Here is a 24,720-nt window from a genome sequence, read left to right as displayed (position 1 = left end):
TTATTTTGCTTTTAAAATCTAACCCAAATTAATTAAAATCCTAACCCAAATCACATTTGCAAAATTAAACTTACTTACATATTTTCTAAGAAATGACTAAATTAATTAACTAAAAACGCATGTAAAGTTACTAAATTATTTTTGTTGTGATTTTAATGTATTAATTCTATAATTAATAAGTAATTAATTCCTAAAAATGCAATTAAATCCTAAAATGACATGTAGTGAAGATTTGAATTTTTTTTTATGGTGTTTTCTATGATTTTAAGATTTTAAATATGGACAAAAATGCAACTAAATGCAAACAAACAATCAACAAGAAATTCCTAGAAATTCTATAACAATTAAAAAAATTATTTTTGTGGATTTTGTAGGAGCATTTTTGTATGGTAAAAATTACGTGCTCACAGCAGCTATACGAGAACATGGAGCAGCTATCAAAGAACTAGGAAATGATTTTCAAAACTTAGAAAGATAGGTTGGGCAGCTAGCGACTCTATTATCTGAGAGGATTCCAAGAACTCTCCCCGCTGATACTGAGAGAAATCCCAAGGAAATAGTGAATGTTGTAACTCTGAGAAGTAGGCAAGTGTTGAAAGATCCCACCCCGATCCATAAAGAGGTGATACTTGAAAAAAAGAATGGAGAGCAGCTAAAGAATGATGTTGATAAAAAGAAGAAAGTCCCTATGAAAACTGAGGAGAAGAAGAAGAAGAAGAAGAAGAAGAAGAAGAAGAAGAAGAAGAAGAAGAAGAAGAAGAAGAAGAAGAAGAAGAAGAAGAAGAAGAAGAAGAAGAAGGAGGAGGAGGAGGAAGAAAAATCAAGAAAGGAGGAACATAATGAGAGCGAGCATGTACCTGTACTACCTTTTCCTCAAAAGCTATGTAGAGAAAAGTTGGACAAGCAATTTGAGAGATTTATGGATGTGCTGAAACAGGTTAATGTAAATATGCCATTCATACAAGTGCTCTCACAAATGCCTGCTTATTCCAAATTCATGAAGGAGATCCTTACAAAGAAGAGGAAAATCGAGGAGACATCAGTGGTGAAGCTCACAGAGCATTGCAGTGCAATATTGCAAAATAAACTCCTACAAAAATATGGAGATCCAGGGAGTTTTACTATACTTTGCTCTTTAGGCTTTATTAATTTTGATAAGTCTCTATGTGATTCTAGTGCCTCAATTAATCTAATGCCTCTGTCTATTTACAGGAAACTGGAGAATGAGATTGGAGAGATAAGGTATATGCCAATATCTTTGTAGCTGGCGGATCAAACGACTCTGATTCCCTAGGGGATAGTGGAGGATGTGTTAGTTCGGGTGGATAAGTTCGCATTTCTGGTGGATTTTATAGTGGTGAATATGGAGGAGAACAAGGAGGTCCCCCTTATCCTAGGAAGATCATTCCTAGCAACGGGTATAGCAATACTAGATATACACGAGAGAAAGCTCATGCTTAGAGTGGGTGAGGAGGCTGTAACTTTCGAGATGAATGTAGAAACGGGGATGAAAAAAGAGAAGCCAACTACAAGTGTTGAGTGGAAAGTGAAGGGCTCAAAAGAGAAGGCTGAGGCGAGTGAGAAAGATAAGTGTGGGGTGCACCCCAAAAAGGTTGAGAAGAGTTAGAGATAAAAAAATTGAAAAAAACATAAAAAATTTAAAATTTTTGATTTTTCCCGACAATGGATATCATTCTGTGGTTTCTTGAGGGATTAAAGTCGAAAGAAAAGATAAAAGGATTTTCTTTTTTTAGGTAGTGTATTAATTCCTCCTTGATATTTCTTTGTGCCGCGGTTCTTTTTCAAGGGTTTTGTTTGAACTGGGTGTAGTTAGTTTTTATTTTTGTTAGTAGTAGGAAACCTTGTGCTATGAATTGAATGGAAGGCAATATCTCTTAACCTTATTATGCCTTGAGAAGAGTGAGTGCTTTAGTGTGACGCTTAGGCTCAGTTTTTGACTCTTGTATAAGTACCTTAAATTGTATGATCTTAACTTTGCTTAACTGCTTTGACTATAGTGTCTTGATGAGTCGGATCCTGAGTGAGTTATCTGCCATATGGGTGTGAGATTTTGTGTTATTTTGTGCATTGCATTTGATGTCTAGAACTTGCCCCATGTGTTTGCAAAGTTAAATAGTTGTTTTATTCAGTCTTGAAAGTGATATAGGCATTTCTTTGTTGAGTCAGTTATACGCTTTTACCCACCTAATTGTTATGTATCTTAGTTAACCCCTTTGAGTTTGTGATCATGTTTCTTTGGCAATCACATTACAAGCCCTACCCATTTGTTCGAACTGATCATCTATTTAAATCTTTTACCTCTCGTGAGCACTTGAATTCGTTATGAATTTTGTAAAAATTGAAGTGTGGGGTGGTTGATTTGGCTTTTGAGTAAAACTATTGAAATAAGGAGAAATGTGTAATGTTTTGAAAAAGTAAGAGCCACTTGAATTGAATAAGAAAAGAAATTGAAAGAAATAGTTGTATTGTAAAGAAAAATATATTCCTTGATAGTGGTAACTCTTGATGTATTTGTGCTTAAAGAAGTAGGGAGTTGATGTATATTGATGTGAAGGTAGATTTATGGTTTGACATAAGTGTGGTGTTTTGAATTATTAATCTATATGTATTAAAGTGCTTGTGGAGGTTTAGTCACTCTTATATCTAAATGTATCATAGCCATCCCGCAGCCTACATTACAACCAGTGAAAGTCCTACTTGATCCTTGACTGAATGAACTTAATTAGTAGAGTAGTACACTACGGGCAAGCCTATGGTGCATCTTTTGTGGCATATGAATGTTATTTCTGAGAGTGAGTGAAGTCTTTCTATCTTGAGTTCCTAATTGTTCTTAAATTTTATTGTGTGTGAAACTACACTCGTTTGTTGTGTGAGGGCACTTGATTCATGAAGGAAAGGTAATGTCGTTGACCTCTATGTTAGAGTAAGTGAGCAGATTATAAAAATGTGTTTTGCTTTTGAGTCAAATCTTGAGGCTAGGATGTTACGGTATTGTGCTTAATCTATTTTAAATATTCTTGGTATGCTGAGTTATGAGAGTTGTTTAAAAGGGTCGTGTCTTTATGAAGTGTAGTTTGATTGCTCGAGGACGAGCAATGGTTTAAGTATGGGGTGTTGATATTAGGCTATAATCTCGTATTTTAGTCGCTTATTACACTCCAATTTACTACACATTTATTGTGTTTGAGCTGTAATCGCTAGTGTTTTGTACTTATTCTGTGCCTTATGCCTTGTAGGAGTGATTCCAAGCTATGTAGATGTTATGGAATGAATTTGGGTGATTTAAAGCTTTGAAGTCTGAGTAAAAGCCCAAGGGATTAAGCCAGGATCGTGTTCGGGGTCGAGGACCAAGTCTGGACGTCAAAACGCACGAAAACATCTATACTCTGAGAAATCCCCATTGTCGCGGCGCTTGGGGTGCCGCACGTGTGCATTTTCTTGCTGTCTGACAGATTTCAACTCTCTGGACGCAATAATGCCCCGCATGGCACGTCTCCCCATGCGATGCGCCTGTGCAATTTTTACAGAGTAAATGTCCTATTTCGGCTAGAAAAAGGTGATTTCGTTTGGGCCGGACCCTACTTGGTATAAATACATGAAACACGTTATTTTCTGGACTTTTGACACATTGGAGACCTAAGGAGGCTAAGGAGGAGTGGAAGAAGCAAAAGCACAAGGAGTTCATCATTCAATCCTCACTCAAGACCCGAGTTTGGATCGTTTTATGTTTTCCTTTACTTTAAACATATTTGTGATTAATTACTCCATATCTATAGAGTAGTTCTCTTTAGGGTTTGTGTGATGATCCAAAAGGTCATCTTTAAATTTAATAATTAATTTTGTGTTCTGAGACCTCAAATAGCACTATTCATTGTTCCTCGACTTGCGTGCGCAGTCCGTATAATTTTCTGAAAAGTTTTTATATGAAAAATAGAGCTTTAAAGCTCAATTAAGTTGACTTTGGTCAACATTTTGAGAAAACGAACCTGTATAAGTATTTTGATAGTTCTGGAAGGTCCGTATCATGATTTGGTACTTGGGCGTATGCCCAGAATTTAATTTGGAGGTCCCTAGCTCAAGTTATGGCCATTTAACGGAAACTAAAAATCTAAAGGCTAAAGGTTTTCAAAGTTTGACCACGGATTTGACTTTATTGATATCGGACCCAGATTGAGATTCCGAAAATTGGAATAGCTCCATTATGTTATTTATGACTTGTGTGCCAAATTTGAAGTCATTCCTAATTTGTTTAATATGTTTTGGCACGGGTTTTGCAAAGTGAGAAGTTTGAAAATTCAAAAGTCTGAATCGAGGTGTGAATTGTAATTTTGATGTAGTTTGACATGATTTGAAACCCCGAGTAAGTCCGTATTATGTTTTGGGACTTGTTGGTATATTCGGATGGGGTCCCGAGTACCCCGAGTGTGATTCGGATTGAAATTGGAACAAAAATTGGACTTAAGCAAAATCTGAAATTTTTCTTCTTCTAGTGCCTTCGCTTCTACGAAGCCTTAACCGTAGAAGCGGCTCCGCAGAAGCGAGAAATCCCTCGCATAAGCGGCCTGGGCAAGTTGGGCAAAGAGCCGCAAGTGCGGAACCTTGAACGCACCCGCGCGTCCGCAGAAGCGGTCTTTTCGATCGCAAAAGCGAGGAGCAGCGCAGATGCGCATTTGGTTCCGCAAAAGCGAGACCACAGGAGCAGTCAAGTCCACCGCAGAAGCAAAAATCCCTGGACAGTGTATAAATCGAAGAGTCCGAGATTTGTCTTATTTTTAGACATTTCAAGCACGGATTTGGGCGATTCCAAATGAATTTTTCACGACTTTGAATTGGGTAAGTGTTCTATAACCAAAAGTGATTATATTTCATAAATCCATGTCTATATTCATCATTTATTTAGGATTTAGATGGAAGAAATTGAAATTTTCGTAAAACTTTCCAAAAACAAAAATTTAAGATTTGAAGGTCCATTTGACATCGGAATTTAATAATTTTTATATGGTTGGACTCGTATCGGAACGGGTGTTCGAATTTTGTAAGTTTTTCCTAGATTCGAGATGTGTGCCCCACTGTCTATTTTTTAGATGAATTTCAGATTTTAATCCGGAAAATTAGAAAATTCATATGGAATTATTTTCTACGATTTGTATTGAGTATATTGAATTGTTTATGACTAGATTTGAGGATTTCAGACACGAATTCATGAGGCAAAGTTTTAATGGAATCTTGAGTTGGTTGCAAAGCATGGTAAGTGCCGTGGTTAACCTTGACTTGAGGGAGTAGGATTTATTTGTTTATTTGCTACGTGATTTAATATGCGGGTACAACGTATATGTGAGGTGACGAGTACTTGTTCATTGTAGTTGAGTCAAAGCATGTTGGAGAAATTTAATTCATTCTGAATAATTATTTATTTAATTAAGATATTCCTGCTTAAGTTTAGTATTGATTATTTGAACATTATTTATGGAACTTTTATTGATTTAATTATTATTGAATATGGTGAGAAAGAGCGTAAAAGCACGAAGGGTGATGCCGTGCCACTTTTATTATTTATATTATTATTGTCATAGTGAGAAAGAGTGTAAAAGCACGAAGGGTGTTGCCGTACCATTTTTGAGTGTAAAAGCACGAAGGGTGATGTTGTGTCATTTTTAGAGAGTGTAAAAGCACGAAGGGTGATGTCGTGCCAAAAGAGAGTTAAAGCACGAAGGGTGATGTCGTGCCAATTATTATTATTTATTTATCAGTTTATGGGAGGAATGAGAGTAAAAGCAAGAAGGGTGGTGCCGTGCCATTTTTCATATTATCAGTTGCTCATTTTATTGTTGAGGAATTAATTGGCTGCTAAGTGATAATTCTCCTGCTGAAATTATTATATCAACCCCCTTCGCATGTTCCCTCCCAAATTTATAAAGTGTTATTTATTGTTTTATTGTTGCTTCGTATTTGTATATACTTGTACATGTTGTTTACGTACGTGTCATGTCATAGCCTCGTCACTACTTCGTCGAGGTTAGGCTCGACACTTACGAAGTACATGGGGTCGGTTGTACTCATACTACACTCTGCACTTCTTGTGCAGATTTTGGAGTTGGTCCCAGCGGCGTACCATAGACTTGCTCGGATTCAGCTACCTAGAGGAGACTTGAGGTATAACTGCACAGCGTCCGCAGTTCTGAAGTCCCCTTCTATCTTATCTTAGATGTGTATTATCTTTCGAACAGCTTGAATTTTATTCAGACCTTTTTTTGTATTATCCTAGTAGTTCGTGCACTTGTGACACCAGATTCAGGGATGTATAGTGATGATTCGGTAGTTATGGTCTTCCGCACTTTATTTCAATAATTGACTTCTGTTTAATTTAATTTTCTTTAAAATGGTTAAGATTATTTTAATGTTAGCTTGCCTAGAAAGTGAAATGTTAGGAGTCATTACGGTCCTAAAGGTGGGAATTTGGGGTCGTGAAAAGTTGGTATCAGAGCACTAGGTTACCTAGGTTTCACGAGTCACGAGCAAGCTTAGTAGAGTCTGAAGGATCGGTACGGAGACGTCTGTACTTATCTTTCAGAGGCTATGAAGTTTAGGAACAATATTACTTCTTTCTTATTATGTCGTGCGATCTTATTCTATCATCGATGATTGAACCATTCTATTCTTATTCTCTCGCAGATGGTGAGAACACGCAATACATCTACTGACGGATAAGGACCAAATCCCTCGGTGGCAACTATGACCAGGGGTAGAGGTCGAGGACGAGGTCACACTCGAGGCCGAGGCAGAGGCAGATGTAGAGATCAGTCTAGAGCTCAGGCAGCAGCACATGTGATAGAACCTCAGGTGGATCTTCAGGAGGGGATTCCAGTTCAGAATGTACCAGTTGGACCAGTTCAGTCCTGGAAGGATTCATAGCTACTCCAGTGCTTCAGGACGCTTTAGTCCGTTTGGTGAGTCTTATGGAGGGCGTAGCCCAGAATGGTAAATTTCCAGTGGCACCAGTCGTCTCACAGGCTGGGGGAGGAGCACAGACTCCCACTACTCCTGCTCCGGAGCAGGTGGCTCCAAGGTATCTGGCTCCAGCAGCCCCACCAGTTGAGGTAGTTCAGCCGGTCGTTACGGCACAGGCCGATGATAGGCCCGTCGTGTCTTCTAAGGCTTTATTGAGGCTGGACAAGTTTACTAAGCTCTTTCTAGTTCACTTTAGTGGTACACTTTCTGAGGACCCACGGGATTATCTTGACCGCTGCCTTGAGGTGTTGCGGAACATGGGAATAGTTGAGACCAATGGGGTCAATTTTGCTGTATTTCAGATGACGGGTTCCGCCAAGAGATAGTGGAGAGATTTTATGTTGAACAGACCAGTTGGATCGCCTACACTGACGTGGGAGTAGTTCTCACGGCTATTTCTAGAGAAGTTCCTTCCTATCACATTGAGAGAGGATTACCGCAGGCAATTTGAGCATCTACAGCAGGGCAGTATGACTGTTACTCAGTACGAGACCCGTTTTGTGGATTGAGCCTGTCATGCTCTCCTTTTATCACCTACTGAGGGAGAGAGAGTGAGGAGATTTATTAAGGGACTCACTCACCCTATCAGGCTTCAGATGGCCAAGGAGACCGGAAGTGAAATTTCCTTTAAGGTGGCTGCTAATGTTGCGAGGAGGATCGAGATGGTTCTTGCACAAGAGAGAGGGTAGGGGTATGATAAGAGGCCTCGTCAGTTTGGTGGGTTCAGTGGTGCCTCGTCTGGAGGAATGGGTAATTTTGGTTGAGGCCATCCTCCCAGGCCGTTTCATTCAGCGCTCCAGGCATCCCACAGTGCTTCAGGTGTTCACGGTCCTTATGTGTTTCATTCCGACTAGCTAGCTTATAGTGCACCACCAGCGCCTATTAATGCACCTCCGATACGGAGTCATCAGAGTGGTTATCCAGGTCGACATGGCCAGTTTCAGGGTGTGATGACCCAAAAATGTCATCTTTAATTTAAACATTCATTTCTGTATTTTATGAAGATGTTGGGAGCTTACCTGCTATGAGTTACGTATCACCTGAATAGTTGATGTTAATGTCATTCATTTTCTAGAAATATATTGGTTATGAGGCCACTATTAGTATTGTTTTCATGTTATGTTACATTGAGTGGATTATGTATGTATTGTTAGGATTGATTTCTGGGATTCACTGGCAGGTGGATAGGCCCAGTTACAAAGGAAACTCTGGCGAATCTTTTGGAAATTTTGGGAGTTAGTAAAATTCGGGAAATTGAAATGTGCGAAAGAAGAGATAAGTTATGTTATGTGTTTGGGGGCGGACTCTACTTCTCATTCGAGGACTATTAACATGATGGACATCTATTGGATATGATAATAAGTGTACGGGGTATATTATAAGTGTTATGGGGTCTAAGGAAAGTCCTAAGTCTAAGCCAAGTTGGAAAATTTCATAATAGACTAAAGTTCCAAATGAGTACGCACAAGACCAAACTTTAGACGAGTATATCTACATATATATAAGGAGTTGTGTGATGGAAACCCTATCAAATGAAATATCTTCTAGTCTAGTTTCTAATGCTTCAAACCGTTCGTTATTCTGTGGGTCTCTTGAGGGATTAAAGTCGAAAGAAAAGATAAGAAGATTTGCTTTTGTTAGGTAGTGTATTAATTCCTCCTTGATATTTCTTTGTGCCGCGGTTCTTTTCCAAGGGTTTTGTTTGAACTGGGTGTAGTTAGTTTTTATTTTTGTTAGTAGTAGGAAACCTTGTGCTATGAATTGAATGGAAGGCAATATCTCTTAACCTTATTATGCCTTGAGAAGAGTGAGTGCTTTAGTGTGACGCTTAGGCTCAGTTTTTGACTCTTGTATAAGTACCTTAAATTGTATGATCTTAACTTTGCTTAACTGCTTTGACTATAGTGTCTTGATGAGTCTGATCCTGAGTGAGTTATCTGCCATATGGGTGTGAGATTTTGTGTTATTTTGTGCATTGCATTTGATGTCTAGAACTTGCCCCATGTGTTTGCAAAGTTAAATAGTTGTTTTATTCAGTCTTGAAAGTGATATAGGCATTTCTTTGTTGAGTCAGTTATACGCTTTTACCCACCTAATTGTTATGTATCTTAGTTAACCCCTTTGAGTTTGTGATCATGTTTCTTTGGCAATCACATTACAAGCCCTACCCATTTGTTCGAACTGATCATCTATTTAAATCTTTTACCTCTCGTGAGCACTTGAATTCGTTATGAATTTTGTAAAAATTGAAGTGTGGGGTGGTTGATTTGGCTTTTGAGTAAAACTATTGAAATAAGGAGAAATGTGTAATGTTTTGAAAAAGTAAGAGCCACTTGAATTGAATAAGAAAAGAAATTGAAAGAAATAGTTGTATTGTAAAGAAAAATATATTCCTTGATAGTGGTAACTCTTGATGTATTTGTGCTTAAAGAAGTAGGGAGTTGATGTATATTGATGTGAAGGTAGATTTATGGTTTGACATAAGTGTGGTGTTTTGAATTATTAATCTATATGTATTAAAGTGCTTGGGGAGGTTTAGTCACTCTTATATCTAAATGTATCATAGCCATCCCGCAGCCTACATTACAACCAGTGAAAGTCCTACTTGATCCTTGACTGAATGAACTTAATTAGTAGAGTAGTACACTACGGGCAAGCCTATGGTGCATCTTTTGTGGCATATGAATGTTATTTCTGAGAGTGAGTGAAGTCTTTCTATCTTGAGTTCCTAATTGTTCTTAAATTTTATTGTGTGTGAAACTACACTCGTTTGTTGTGTGAGGGCACTTGATTCATGAAGGAAAGGTAATGTCGTTGACCTCTATGTTAGAGTAAGTGAGCAGATTATAAAAATGTGTTTTGCTTTTGAGTCAAATCTTGAGGCTAGGATGTTACGGTATTGTGCTTAATCTATTTTAAATATTCTTGGTATGCTGAGTTATGAGAGTTGTTTAAAAGGGTCGTGTCTTTATGAAGTGTAGTTTGATTGCTCGAGGACGAGCAATGGTTTAAGTATGGGGTGTTGATATTAGGCTATAATCTCGTATTTTAGTCGCTTATTACACTCCAATTTACTACACATTTATTGTGTTTGAGCTGTAATCGCTAGTGTTTTGTACTTATTCTGTGCCTTATGCCTTGTAGGAGTGATTCCAAGCTATGTAGATGTTATGGAATGAATTTGGGTGATTTAAAGCTTTGAAGTCTGAGTAAAAGCCCAAGGGATTAAGCCAGGATCGTGTTCGGGGTCGAGGACCAAGTCTGGACGTCAAAACGCACGAAAACATCTATACTCTGAGAAATCCCCATTGTCGCGGCGCTTGGGGTGCCGCACGTGTGCATTTTCTTGCTGTCTGACAGATTTCAACTCTCTGGACGCAATAATGCCCCGCATGGCACGTCTCCCCATGCGATGCGCCTGTGCAATTTTTACAGAGTAAATGTCCTATTTCGGCTAGAAAAAGGTGATTTCGTTTGGGCCGGACCCTACTTGGTATAAATACATGAAACACGTTATTTTCTGGACTTTTGACACATTGGAGACCTAAGGAGGCTAAGGAGGAGTGGAAGAAGCAAAAGCACAAGGAGTTCATCATTCAATCCTCACTCAAGACCCGAGTTTGGATCGTTTTATGTTTTCCTTTACTTTAAACATATTTGTGATTAATTACTCCATATCTATAGAGTAGTTCTCTTTAGGGTTTGTGTGATGATCCAAAAGGTCATCTTTAAATTTAATAATTAATTTTGTGTTCTGAGACCTCAAATAGCACTATTCATTGTTCCTCGACTTGCGTGCGCAGTCCGTATAATTTTCTGAAAAGTTTTTATATGAAAAATAGAGCTTTAAAGCTCAATTAAGTTGACTTTGGTCAACATTTTGAGAAAACGAACCTGTATAAGTATTTTGATAGTTCTGGAAGGTCCGTATCGTGATTTGGTACTTGGGCGTATGCCCAGAATTTAATTTGGAGGTCCCTAGCTCAAGTTATGGCCATTTAACGGAAACTAAAAATCTAAAGGCTAAAGGTTTACAAAGTTTGACCACGGATTTGACTTTATTGATATCGGACCCAGATTGGGATTCCGAAAATTGGAATAGCTCCATTATGTTATTTATGACTTGTGTGCCAAATTTGAAGTCATTCCTAATTTGTTTAATATGTTTTGGCACGGGTTTTGCAAAGTGAGAAGTTTGAAAATTCAAAAGTCTGAATCGAGGTGTGAATTGTAATTTTGATGTAGTTTGACATGATTTGAAACCCCGAGTAAGTCCGTATTATGTTTTGGGACTTGTTGGTATATTCGGATGGGGTCCCGAGTACCCCGAGTGTGATTCGGATTGAAATTGGAACAAAAATTGGACTTAAGCAAAATCTGAAATTTTTCTTCTTCTAGTGCCTTCGCTTCTACGAAGCCTTAACCGTAGAAGCGGCTCCGCAGAAGCGAGAAATCCCTCGCATAAGCGGCCTGGGCAAGTTGGGCAAAGAGCCGCAAGTGCGGAACCTTGAACGCACCCGCGCGTCCGCAGAAGCGGTCTTTTCGATCGCAAAAGCGAGGAGCAGCGCAGATGCGCATTTGGTTTCGCAAAAGCGAGACCACAGGCGCAGTCAAGTCCACCGCAGAAGCAAAAATCCCTGGACAGTGTATAAATCGAAGAGTCCGAGATTTGTCTTATTTTTAGACATTTCAAGCACGGATTTGGGCGATTCCAAATGAATTTTTTACGACTTTGAATTGGGTAAGTGTTCTATAACCAAAAGTGATTATATTTCATAAATCCATGTCTATATTCATCATTTATTTCGGATTTAGATGGAAGAAATTGAAATTTTCGTAAAACTTTCCAAAAATAAAAATTTAAGATTTGAAGGTCCATTTGACATCGGAATTTAATAATTTTTATATGGTTGGACTCGTATCGGAACGGGTGTTCGAATTTTATAAGTTTTTCCTAGATTCGAGATGTGTGCCCCACTGTCTATTTTTGAGATGAATTTCGGATTTTAATCCGGAAAATTAGAAAATTCATATGGAATTAATTCCTACGATTTGTATTGAGTATATTGAATTGTTTATGACTAGATTTGTGGATTTCAGACACGAATTCACGAGGCAAAGTTTTAATGGAATCTTGAGTTGGTTGCAAAGCGTGATAAGTGTCGTGGTTAACCTTGACTTGAGGGAGTAGGATTTATTTGTTTATTTGATACGTGATTTAATATGTGGGCACAACGTATATGTGAGGCGATGAGTACTTGTGCATTGTAGTTGAGTCAAAGCATGTTGGAGAAATTTAATTCATTCTGAATAATTATTTATTTAATTAAGATATTCCTGCTTAAGTTTAGTATTGATTATTTGAACATTATTTATGGAACTTTTATTGATTTAATTATTATTGAATACGGTGAGAAAGAGCGTAAAATCACGAAGGGTGATGCCGTGCCACTTTTATTATTTATATTATTATTGTCATAGTGAGAAAGAGTGTAAAAGCACGAAGGGTGTTGCCGTACCATTTTTGAGTGTAAAAGCACGAAGGGTGATGTTGTGTCATTTTTAGAGAGTGTAAAAGCACGAAGGGTGATGCCGTGCCAAAAGAGAGTTAAAGCACGAAGGGTGATGTTGTGCCAATTATTATTATTTATTTATCTGTTTATGGGAGGCATGAGAGTAAAAGCACGAAGGGTGGTGCCGTGCCATTTTTCATATTATCAGTTGCTCATTTTATTGTTGAGGAATTAATTGGCTGCTAAGTGATAATTCTCCTGCTGAAATTATTATATCAACCCCTTTCGCATGTTCCCTCCCAAATTTATAAAGTGTTATTTATTATTTTATTGTTGCTTCGTATTTGTATATACTTGTACAGGTTGTTTACGTACGTATCCTGTCATAGCCTCGTCACTACTTCGTCGAGATTAGGCTCGACACTTACGAAGTACATGGGGTCGGTTGTACTCATACTACACTCTGCACTTCTTGTGCAGATTTTGGAGTTGGTCCCAGCGGCGTACCATAGACTTGCTTGAATTCAGCTACCTAGAGGAGACTTGAGGTATAACTGCACAGCGTCCGCAGTTCTGAAGTCTCCTTCTATCTTATCTTAGATGTGTATTATCTTTCATACAGCTTGAATTTTATTCAGACCTTTATTTGTATTATCCTAGTAGCTCGTGCACTTGTGACACCAGATTTGGGGATGTATAGTTGTAACGACCCGGCCAGTCGTTTTGAATAATATAACCCCGTTCCCCCATTTACTACTTAATTTATGTCTTGCAATTGATTTATGAATTATCGGGTTAGTTGGTTCGGGTCCGGAAGGAACTCGGAGTGAAATGAGGCACTTAGTCTCATAATTGAAAATTTTAAGTTAGAAAAGTGGACCGAATATGGACCTATGTATAAATGATATCGGATTTGAATTCCAATGGTTTCGTTAGCTCAGTTAGGTGATTTTGGACTTAGGAATGCGTCTGGAATGTGATTTGGAGGTCCGTGGTAGAATTAGGCTTGAATTGGCGAAATTGAAAATTTGGTGATTTCGGCCGGCAGTGGAAAAATTTGATATCGGGGTCGGAATGCAATTTCGAAAGTTGGAATAGGTTCGTAGTGTAATTTGTGATGTGTGTGCAAAATTTGAGGTCATTCGGACATGGTTTGGTTGGTTTCGGCATCGGATGCCGAATTTGGAAATTTAGAAGTTCTTAGGCTTGAATCCGAGGGTAATTTGATGATTTGGTGTTGTTTCGAGTGATTTGAAGGTTCGACTAAGTTGTTATGTTGATATATGACTTGTTGGTATTTTTGGTTGAGGTCCCGAGGGGCTCGGGATAATTTTGGATGGGTATCGGGGAGTTTGGAAGTTGGAAAAATGCAGCCGGAGCTGCTATTCTGGTGTGTCCGCACCTGCGGATTGGGAACCGCAGGTGCGATGATCGCAGGTGCATGGGAGGCTCGCAGATGCGGAGATGGTCGCAGATGCAAAGAGTGGATCACACCTGCGGGCTCGCAGGTGCGAGGAGACTTCCGCAGGTACGAAGTCTGGCCAGTTAAGTGGAATGTGCAGGTGCGCACCGGAGTCCGCAGATGCGGAAGCGCAGGTGCGGAATCCCTGGGGCAGACCCTATATATCACACTTCGCGAATTTTGGTGCGTTCTTCACCATTTCTATTCGGTTTTTGGAGCTTTTGGGAGAGATTTGAAGAGGGAATCAAGGGGGTTTCGTTGAGGTAAGTTACTTGAGCCCTAATACTTGTATATATGGTGATTTTTCGTTGTTTAATCATGGTAATTAGTGAAAATGAGGGGTTAGGGCTTGGAAATTTTGGAAAGTAATTTAGGGATTTGAGGGACCAAACGGAGTCCGAGTTTGATGAATTTTATATGGTTAGACTCGGGAGAGGACAAGGTTTATTATTCTGCCATTTTTGACTGATTTCGAGACGTGGGCCCGAGGTCGAGTTTTGGTCGGTTTCGGATTTTTGGCATATTTTGTAGTTTTTCTTGTGGAATTCATTCCATTAGCGTATATTGATGGTATTGTACTGATTTTGATTAGATTCGGAGCATTTGGAGACCAGGTTCAGAGACGAGGGCATCCCAGAGTAGGATTTTTACGTTGTTAAGGTAAGTAATAGTTTTAACTCTGGCTTTGAGGGTATAAACCCGGAGATTTGACATCACGTGATTGTTTGGAAGTGATACCCACGCTAGATGACGAGCGTGTGGGTGTGCACCGCGAGGGATTGAGACTTGGTCCGTCCCGTGAGGCTGTGAGGCCTAATGGCTATTATCTGTGGTTATGTGTTTATTGTTGTTGAACTTGTTTGCCTTCATGTTAGAGATCATGCTTAGACTTTATTCATGCTCACATTATTTGTACTCAGTCATAGAAATTATTGTACATGTTTACCTCAGTCTCTATTAATTGATAATATGCGGTGATACTTGATGTGGGTTGTGTTCCCTTATTTGTTGGTGAGGGTGAGGCTAGTGAGGTACATGATTGAGTGAGGCCGAGGGCCTGGTTGTGAGGATATTAATACCATAGCGCGTGAGTTATCTGCGTAGCACGTGAGTTGACCGTGCAGATCCAGGTATTGATACCATAGCGCGTGAGTTATTCGCGTAGCACGTGAGTTGACCATGCGGATCCAGGTATTGATATTGATTGAGTGAGGCCGAGGGCCTGGTTGTGAGGACATTAATACCATAGCGCGTGAGTTGTCCGTGTAGCACGTGAGTTGACCGTGTGGGTCCAGGTATTGATACCATAGCGCGTGAGTTGTCCGCGTAGCACGTGAGTTGACCGAGCGGATCCAGGTATTGATATGATGGCCCGTGAGTTGTCCGTGCTTAGCGCTTGGGCTTTGGGAGCCCCTCCGGAGTCTGTACACACCCCCAGTGAGCGCAGAGTGTTGAGTATTGAGTGCTGAGTATGAGTGATGAGTGATAGAGTGACACTGCTGTGAGGTTGTATTTATTTGTGTTGTTGCTGCATTTATCTGTTAAACTTCTTTGTGGCATTTACTAAGTTATGGAATTTACCTGTTTATTTCCGTTTATTTTTAAATTGTGAAGAATAAATAATTGGATTGTTTTACTTAGCTCGTCACTATTGCTTAGTTCCTTAGTTATTACTCTTACTTGCTGAGGTGGTTGTACTCATGCTACACCCTGCACTTTATGTGCAGATTCAGATGAGTTAGAGCGCGACGAGCGTTGAGTTCAGGCCGACTATCAGTGGAGATTACAAGGTAGCTGCTAGCGTTCGCAGGACCTTGTTACTCCTTTTATCATTTCTTCTTTTGGATTGTATTGACAGTTAGACAGTTTCATTTCTTAGTTTATAGATTTAGACGCTCATGACTTAGTGACACCCCGATGTTTGGGGCTCATTTTCGTATTTCTAAAATAATATTTAGAGTTGATTTAGTTTATGAGAAATTCAATGTTGAAATGTTTTATTAAATTCTTATAATCGGTTTAATAGAAATATTTTGGGAACTAGGCTTGCCTTGTAACACTATAGGCGCCATCACGACCATGGTTAGATTTTGGGTCGTGACAAGTTGGTATCAGAGCCCAGGTTACATAGGTCTCACGAGTCATGAGCGGGTTTAGTAGAGTCTTGCGGATCGGTACGGAGACGTCTGTTCTTATCTTCGAGAGGTTGCAGAACCTTTAGGAAAATTTCACATTCTTGGATTCTTATCGTGCGTCGTGTGTATTCTAGTAACTAAACATCTGTATTTCATTCTTTCACAGATAGTGAGGACTCGTGCTACTGGTCAAGAGGGTCGGCCACCAGTTCGAGCCGCGAGAGGTCGGGGCCGCGGTAGAGGCCGTGGTAGGGGCAGAGGTGCATCCCATACAGCAGCTAGGGCATTACCTGTAGATCCACCGGTTGTCCCAGATCGGGACCAGGTTCTAGTTGTTGATGCACCAACTCAGGCACCACTTGTGCCCATTGTGATTCCTGGATTTCAGGAGGCCCTAGCTCAGATTCTGACAGCGTGTACGGGCCTTGCTCAGGCAGTCTCTATTTCGACGATCGTAGCCACTTCTCAGGCCAGGAGAGGCACTCAGACTTCCGTCGCTCGCACACCCGAGTAGGTTATTCAGGGACTTCAGACACCGGAGGCACCACCAGCCGAGCCGGTTGTAGCTGCACAGGATTATGTGGTTCCTACTATGCCTGAGGATGATCAGCGTAAGTTGGAGAGATTTGGGAGACTCCAGCCACCACCTTTCAGTGGCACAGAGAGAGAGGACGCTCAGGACTTCTTGGACAGGTGTTAGAGGATACTCCGTATTGCTAGTATTATTGAGACTTGTGGGGTTTCATTCACTACCTTTCAGTTTTTTGGGGCTGCACTCAGATGGTGGGAGACTTACGAGAGACGTAGGCTTGTTGGCGCAGCACCCCTTACTTGGCAATAGTTCTCCGTTCTTTTTCTGGAGAAGTTTGTACCTGAGTCCCGTAGAGAGGAGCTGCGCAGGCAGTTTGAGTAGCTTCGCCAGGGTGAGATGTATGTTATAGAGTATGAGATGCGGTTCTCCGAGTTAGCTCGTCATGCGGTCTGACTGGTTCCCACAGACCGAGAGAGGATCATGAGGTTTATAGATGGCCTCGATTTTCAGCTTCGATTGCTTATGACCAGGGAGAGAGTATCTGGGGTTACCTTTGATGAGGTTGTCGACATTGCTCGACAGATTGAGATGGTTCGAGGTCAGGAGAGGATTGATAGGGAGGCTAAGAGGCCTCGTGGTCAGGGTAGTTTCAGTGGTACTCCTCACGGAGGTCAGTTTCAGCAAGACCAGTTTCAGTAGGGCCCGTCATCATTAAGTGCATTGTAAGCACAGAGTTCTCATTATGCCCCGCCCGCTCAGGTATTGTCGGGTAATTCTTTTGGGCATCAGGAGCAACAGTTTCGTCAGAGGAGGGGTTGTTTCGAGTGCGAGGATTTTGGTCACATTGCGAGATATTGCCCTAGGATGTTGGGTGGGATTCTGCAGCGAAGTACTTAGCCTCCGACTACAGCACCAGTTACCTCACCACCCGCCCAGCCAGCTAGGGGTGGAGTTCAGCCAGCTAGGGGCGGAGCCCCGTCAGCTATGGGTCGCCCGAGAGGGGGAGGCAGATCAGGAAGTGGTCAGGCCCGTTTTTATTCCCTCCCAGCCAGGCCAGACACTATTGCTTCAGATGCTGTGATTTCAGGTATGTTCTTCTGTTAGACTCGTTCAAGGACGAACGTTTGTTTAAGATGGGGAGAATGTAATGACCCGGCCAGTCGTTTTGAATATTATAACCTGTTCCCCCATTTACTACTCAATTTATGTCTTGCAATTGATTTATGAATTATCGGGTTAGTTGGTTCGGGTCCGGAAGGAACTCGGAGTGAAATGAGATACTTAGTCTCATAATTGAAAATTTTAAGTTAGAAAAGTGGACCGGATATGGACCTATGTATAAAAGATCTCGGATTTGAATTCCAATGATTTTGTTAGCTCCGTTAGTTGATTTTAGACTTAGGAGTGCGTCCGGAATGTGATTTGGAGGTCCGTGGAAGAATTAGGCTTGAACTGGCGAAATTGGAAATTTGGCGATTTCTGCCGGCAGTGGAAAATTTTGATATCAGGGTCGGAATGGAATTTCGGAAGTTGGAGTAGGTTCGTAGTGTCATTTGTGATGTGTGTGCAAATTTTGAGGTCATTCGGATGTGGTTTGGTTGGTTTCGGCATCGGATGCCGAATTTGGAAATTTAGAAGTTCTTAGGCTTGAATCCGAGGGTAATTTGATGATTTGGTGTTGTTTCGAGTGATTCGAAGGTTCGACTAAGTTGGTATATTGATATATGACTTGTTGGTATTTTTGGTTGAGGTCCCGAGGGGCTCGGGATGATTTCGGATGGGTATTAGGGAGTTTGGAAGTTGGAAAAATGCAGTTGGAGTTGCTATTCTGGTGTGTCTGCACCTGCGGATTGGGAACCGCAGGTGCGATGATCGCAGGTGTGTGGAGGCTCGCAGATGCGGAGATGGTCACAGATGCGAAGAGTGGATCGCACCTGCGGGCTCATAGGTGCGAGAAGACTTCCGCAGGTATGAAGTCTGGCCAGTTAAGTGGAATGCGCAGGTGCGCACCGGAGTCCGCAGATGCAGAAGCGCAGGTGCAGAATCCCTGGGGCAGACCCTATATATCACACTTCGCGAATTTTGGTGCGTTCTTCACCATTTCTATTCGGTGTTTGGAGCTTTTGGGAGAGATTTGAAGAGGGAATCAAGGGGGTTTCGTTGAGGTAAGTTACTTGAGCCCTAATACTTGTATGTATGGTGATTTTTCGTTGTTTAATCATGGTAATTAGTGAAAATGAGGGGTTAGGGCTTGGAAATTTTGGAAAGTAATTTAGGGATTTGAGGGACCAAACGGAGTCCAATTTTGATGAATTTTATATGGTTAGAATCGGGAGAGGACAAGGTTTATTATTCTGTCATTTTTGACTAATTTCGAGATGTGGGCCCGAGGTCGGGTTTTGGTCAGTTTTGGAATTTTGGCATATTTTGTAGTTTTTCTTGTGGAATTCATTCCATTAGCGTATATTGATGGTATTGTACTGATTGTGATTAGATTCGGAGCATTTGGAGACCGGGTCCAGAGACGAAGGCATCGCGGAGTAGGATTTTTACGTTGTTAAGGTAAGTAACAGTTTTAACTCTGGCTTTGAGGGTATAAACCCGGAGATTTTACATCACGTGATTGTTTGGAAGTGATACCCACGCTAGATGACGAGCGTGTGGGTGTGCATCGCGAGGGATTGAGACTTGGTCCATCCCGTAAGGCTGTGAGGCCTAATGGCTATTATCTGTGGTTATGTGTTTATTGTTGTTGAACTTGTTTGCCTTCATATTAGAGATCATGCTTAGACTTTATTCATGCTCACATTATTTGTACTTAGTCATAGAAATTATTGTACATGTTTACCTCAGTCTCTATTAATTGATAATATGCGGTGATACTTGATGTGGGTTGTGTTCCCTTATTTGTTGGTGATGGTGAGGCTAGTGAGGTACATGATTGAGTGAGGCCGAGGGCCTGGTTGTGAGGATATTAATACCATAGCGCATGAGTTGTCCGTGTAGCACGTGAGTTGACCGTGCGGATCCAGGTATTGATACCATAGCGCGTGAGTTATTCGCGTAGCACGTGAGTTGACCGTACGGATCCAGGTATTGATATTGATTGAGTGAGGCCGAGGGCCTGATTGTGAGGATATTAATACCATAGCGTGTGAGTTGTCCGCGTAGCACGTGAGTTGACCGTGCGGGTCCAGGTATTTATACCATAGCGCGTGAGTTGTCCGCATAGCACATAAATTAACCGTGCGGATCCAGGTATTGATATGATGGCACGTGAGTTGTTTGTGCTTAGCGCTTGGGCTTTGGGAGCCATTTCGGAGTCTGTACACACCCCTAGTGAGCGCAGAGTGTTGAGTGTTTTGAGTATTGAGTGCTGAGTAAGAGTGATAAGTGATGGAGTGACACATCTGTGAGGTTGTATTTATTTGTGTTATTGCTGCATTTATCTGTTAAACTTCTTTGTGGCATTTACTGAGTTATGGAATTTACCTGTTTATTTCCGTTTATTTTTAAATTATGAAGAATAAATAATTGGACTATTTTACTTAGCTCGTCACTATTGCTCAGTTCCTTAGTTATTTCTGTTACTTGCTAAGGTGGTTGTACTCATGCTACACCCTGCACTTTATGTGCAGATTCAGGTGAGTTAGAGTGCGGCGATCGTTGAATTCAGGCTGGCTATCTGTGGAGATTGCAAGGTAGCTGCTAGCGTCCGCAGGACCTTGTTACTCCTTTTATCATTTCTTCTTTTGGATTGTATTGACAGTTAGACAGTTTCATTTCTTAGTTCATAGATTTAGACGCTCAAGACTTAGTGACACCCCGATGTTTGCGGCTCATTTCTGCATTTCTAAAATAATATTTAGAGTTGATTTAGTTTATGAGAAATTCAATGTTGAAATGTTTTATTAAATTCTAATAATCGGTTTAGTAGAAATATTTTGGGAAGTAGGCTTGCCTTGTAACACGATAGGCGTCATCACGACCATGGTTAGATTTTGGGTCGTGACAATAGTGATGATTCGGTAGTTATGGTCTTCCGCATTATATTTCAGTAATTGACTTTTGTTTAATTTAATTTGCTTAAAAATGGTTAAGATTATTTTAATGTTAGCTTGCCTAGCAAGTGAAATGTTAGGCGTCATCACGGTCCTAAAGATGGGAATTTCGGTTCGTGACAAGTTGGTATCAGAGCACTAGGTTACCTAGGTTTCACGAGTCACGAGCAAGCTTAGTAGAGTCTGAAGGATCGGTACGGAGACGTCTGTACTTATCTTTTAGAGGCTATGAAGTTTAGGAACAATATCACTTCTTTCTTATTATGTCGTGCGATCTTATTCTATAATCGATGATTGAACCATTCTATTCTTATTCTCTCGCAGATGGTGAGAACACGCAATACATCTACTAACGGATAAGGTCCAGAGCCCCCGGTGGAAACTATGACCAGGGGTAGAGGTCGAGGAGGAGGTCACGCTCGAGGCCGAGGCAGAGGCAGAGGTAGAGATCAGGCTAGAGCTCAGGCAGCAGCACCTGTGATAGAACCTCAGGTGGATCTTCAGGAGGGGGTTCTAGTTCAGACTGTACCGGTTGGACCAGTTCAGGTCCTAGAAGGATTCATAGCTACTCCAGTGCTTCAGGACGCTTTAGTCCGTTTGGTGAGTCTTATGGAGGGCGTGGCCCAGAATGGTACATTTCCAGTGGCACCAGTCGTCTCACAGGCTGGGGAGGAGCACAAACTCCCACTACTCCCGCTCCGGAGCAGGTGGCTCCACGGTATCAGGCTCAAGGCAGCCCCACCAGTTGAGGTAGTTCAGCCAGTCGTTACGGCACAGGCCGATGATAGGCATGTCGTGTCTTCTAAGGCTTTATTGAGGCTGGACAAGTTTACTAAGCTCTTTCCAGTTCACTTCAGTGGTACACCTTCTGAGGACCCACAGGATTATCTTGACCGCTTCCATGAGGTGTTGCGGAACATGGGAATAGTTGAGACCAATGGGGTCGATTTTGCTGTATTTCAGATGACGGTTTCCGCTAAGAGATGGTGGAGAGATTTTATGTTGAACAGACCAGTTGGATCGCCTACACTGACGTGGGAGCAGTTCTCACAGCTATTTCTAGAGAAGTTCCTCCCTATCACATTGAGAGAGGATTACCACAGGCAATTTGAGCGTCTACAGTAGGGCAGTATGACTGTTACTCAGTACGAGACCCGTTTTGTGGATTGAGCCTGTCATGCTCTCCTTTTATTACCTACTGAGGGAGAGAGAGTGAGGAGATATATTGAGGGACTCACTCACCCTATCAGGCTTCAGATGGCTAAGGAGACCGGAAGTGAAATTTCCTTTCAGGTGGTTGCTAATGTTGCGAGGAGGATCGAAATGGTTCTTGCACAGGAGAGAGGGTAGGGGTCTGATAAGAGGCATCGTCAGTTTGGTGGGTGTAGTGGTGCCTCGTCTGGAGGCATGGGTAATTTTGGTTGAGGCCATCCTCCCAGGCCGTTTCATTCAGCGCTCCAGGCATCCCACAGTGCTTCAGGTGTTCACAGTCCTTATGTGTCTTATTCCGACTAGCTAGCTTACAGTGCACCACCAGCTCCTATTAATGCACCTCCGATACGGAGTCATCAGAGTGATTATCCAGGTCGACATGGCCAGTTTCAGGGTGTGATGACCCAAAAATATCATCTTTAATTTAAACATTCAATTCTGTGTTTTATGAAGATGTTGGGAGCTTAACTGCTATGAGTTACGTATCACCTGAATAGTTGATGTTAATGTCATTCATTTTCTAGAAATATATTGGTTATGAGGCCACTATTAGTATTGTTTTCATGTTATGATACGTTGATTGGATTATGTATGTATTGTTAGGATTGGTTTCTGGGATTCACTGGCAGGTGGATAGGCCCAGTTACAAAGGAAACTCTGGCGAATCTTTTAGAAATTTTGGGAGTTAGTAAAATTTGGGAAATTGAAATGTGCGAAAGAAGAGATAAGTTATGTTATGTATTTGGGGGCGGACTCTACTTCTCATTCGATGACTATTAACATGATGGACATCTATTGGATATGATAATAAGTGTACGAGGCATATTATAAGTGTTATGGGGTCTAAGGAAAGTCCTAAGTCTAAGCCAAGTTGGAAAATTTTATAATAGACTAAAGTTCCAAATGAGTACGCACAAGACCAAACTTTAGACGAGTATATCTATATATATATAAGAAGTTATGTGATGGAAACCCTATAAAATGAAATATCTTCTAGTCTAGTTTCTAACGCTTCAAATCGTTCGTCAATCTGTGGGTTTCTTGAGGGATTAAAGTCGAAAGAAAAGATAAAAAGATTTTCTTTTGTTAGGTAGTATATTAATTCCTCCTTGATGTTTCTTTGTGCCGCGATTCCTTTCTAAGGGTTTTGTTTGAACCGGGTGTAGTTAGTTTTTATTTTTGTTAGTAGTAGGAAACCTTGTGCTATGAATTGAATGGAAGGCAATATCTCTTAACCTTATTATGCCTTGAGAATAGTGAGTGCTTTAGTGTGACGCTTAGGCTCAGTTTTTGACTCTTGTATAAGTACCTTAAATTGTATGATCTTAACTTTGCTTAACTGCTTTGACTATAGTGTCTTGATGAGTCTGATCCTGAGTGAGTTATCTTCCATGTGGGTGTGAGATTTTGTGTTATTCTGTGCATTGCATTTGATGTCTAGAACTTGCCCCATGTGTTTGCAAAGTGAAATAGTTGTTTTATTCAGTCTTGGAAGTGATATAGGCATTTCTTTGTTGAGCCAGTTATACGCTTTTACCCACCTAATTTTTATGTATCTTAGTTAACCCCTTTGAGTATGTGATCATGTTTCTTTGGCAACCACATTATAAGCCCTACCCATTTTTCGAACTGATCATCTATTTGAATCTTTTACCTCTTGTGAGCACTTGAATTTGTTATGAATTTTGTAAAAATTGAAGTGTGGGGTGGTTGATTTGGCTTTTGAGTGAAACTATTGAAATAAGGAGAAATGTGCAATGTTTTTAAAAAGTAAGAGCCACTTGTGTCATATGCCCGCCCAGATGCGTGGCCGCACATATTTGATACTTTCTGCCTCTGGTGTGCGGACGGATGCGCGGCCACTTGCCCAGGTGCGCGGCCGCGCACGTAGGATCTCATTTAATACCCCCAAGGCCGGGTTGGGAGAGGGGCTAAGTCATTTTTGAGCTAAAACTTGATATTTTTAGAGAGAAATGAGAGTGTTTTAAAGAGAGGAAGAAGCTCAAGTGTCTTGTTCATCAAATCTTGCTCAAGCCTTGAAATCCACAAGAAATCTCTCAAGTTCTTCATCTAAGAGGTAAGGTTTCATACCCTAGTTTTTAAATTTCAGATTTGGGGAGAAGATGGTTGATTAGGAGTATGATTCTTGGGTGTAAGAGTATTATTTATATATGCTTATACCAATAAAGTTTGTGGGAAGAGTTTTAAGTCCAAATAGGTAAAGATTGGGTTGAAAATGGTAGAAATCTTCAAATATTTTAATTTAAGATTTGAAGGTTCATTTGACATCGGAATTTGATAATTTTTGTATGGTTGGACTCATCTCGGAACAAGTGTTCAGATTTCATAAGTTTTTCCGAGATTCGAGACGTGGACCCACTAATGATTTTTTAGATGAATTTCTTATTTTAATCCAAAAAATTAGTAAATTCATATGGAATTAATTCCTAAGATTTGTATTGAATATATTGAATTGTTTATGACTAGATTTGAGGATTTCGGACACGAATTCGCGAGGCAAAGGTTTATTAGATTCTTGAATTTGGTTGCAAAGCGAGGTAAGTGTCGTAGTTTACCTTCGATTGAGGGAATAGAACCCCTGAATTATTTGCTATGTGAATTTCATGTGCAACGATGTATAGGCAAGGTGACGAGTGCTTATACTTTGTTAATTTAATTGTTTGCTTAATTATGTAAACATCTTAAATTGTTTTAAGACATGAATTAATCGTTATAATAATTGTTTCACTCAAATTCCTTGTCAAATATAAATTCT

Source organism: Nicotiana tabacum, chromosome 19, assembly GCF_000715075.1.
Source record: "Nicotiana tabacum cultivar K326 chromosome 19, ASM71507v2, whole genome shotgun sequence".
NCBI classification, from domain to species: domain Eukaryota; kingdom Viridiplantae; phylum Streptophyta; class Magnoliopsida; order Solanales; family Solanaceae; genus Nicotiana; species Nicotiana tabacum.
This window is presented reverse-complemented; position numbering follows the sequence as displayed.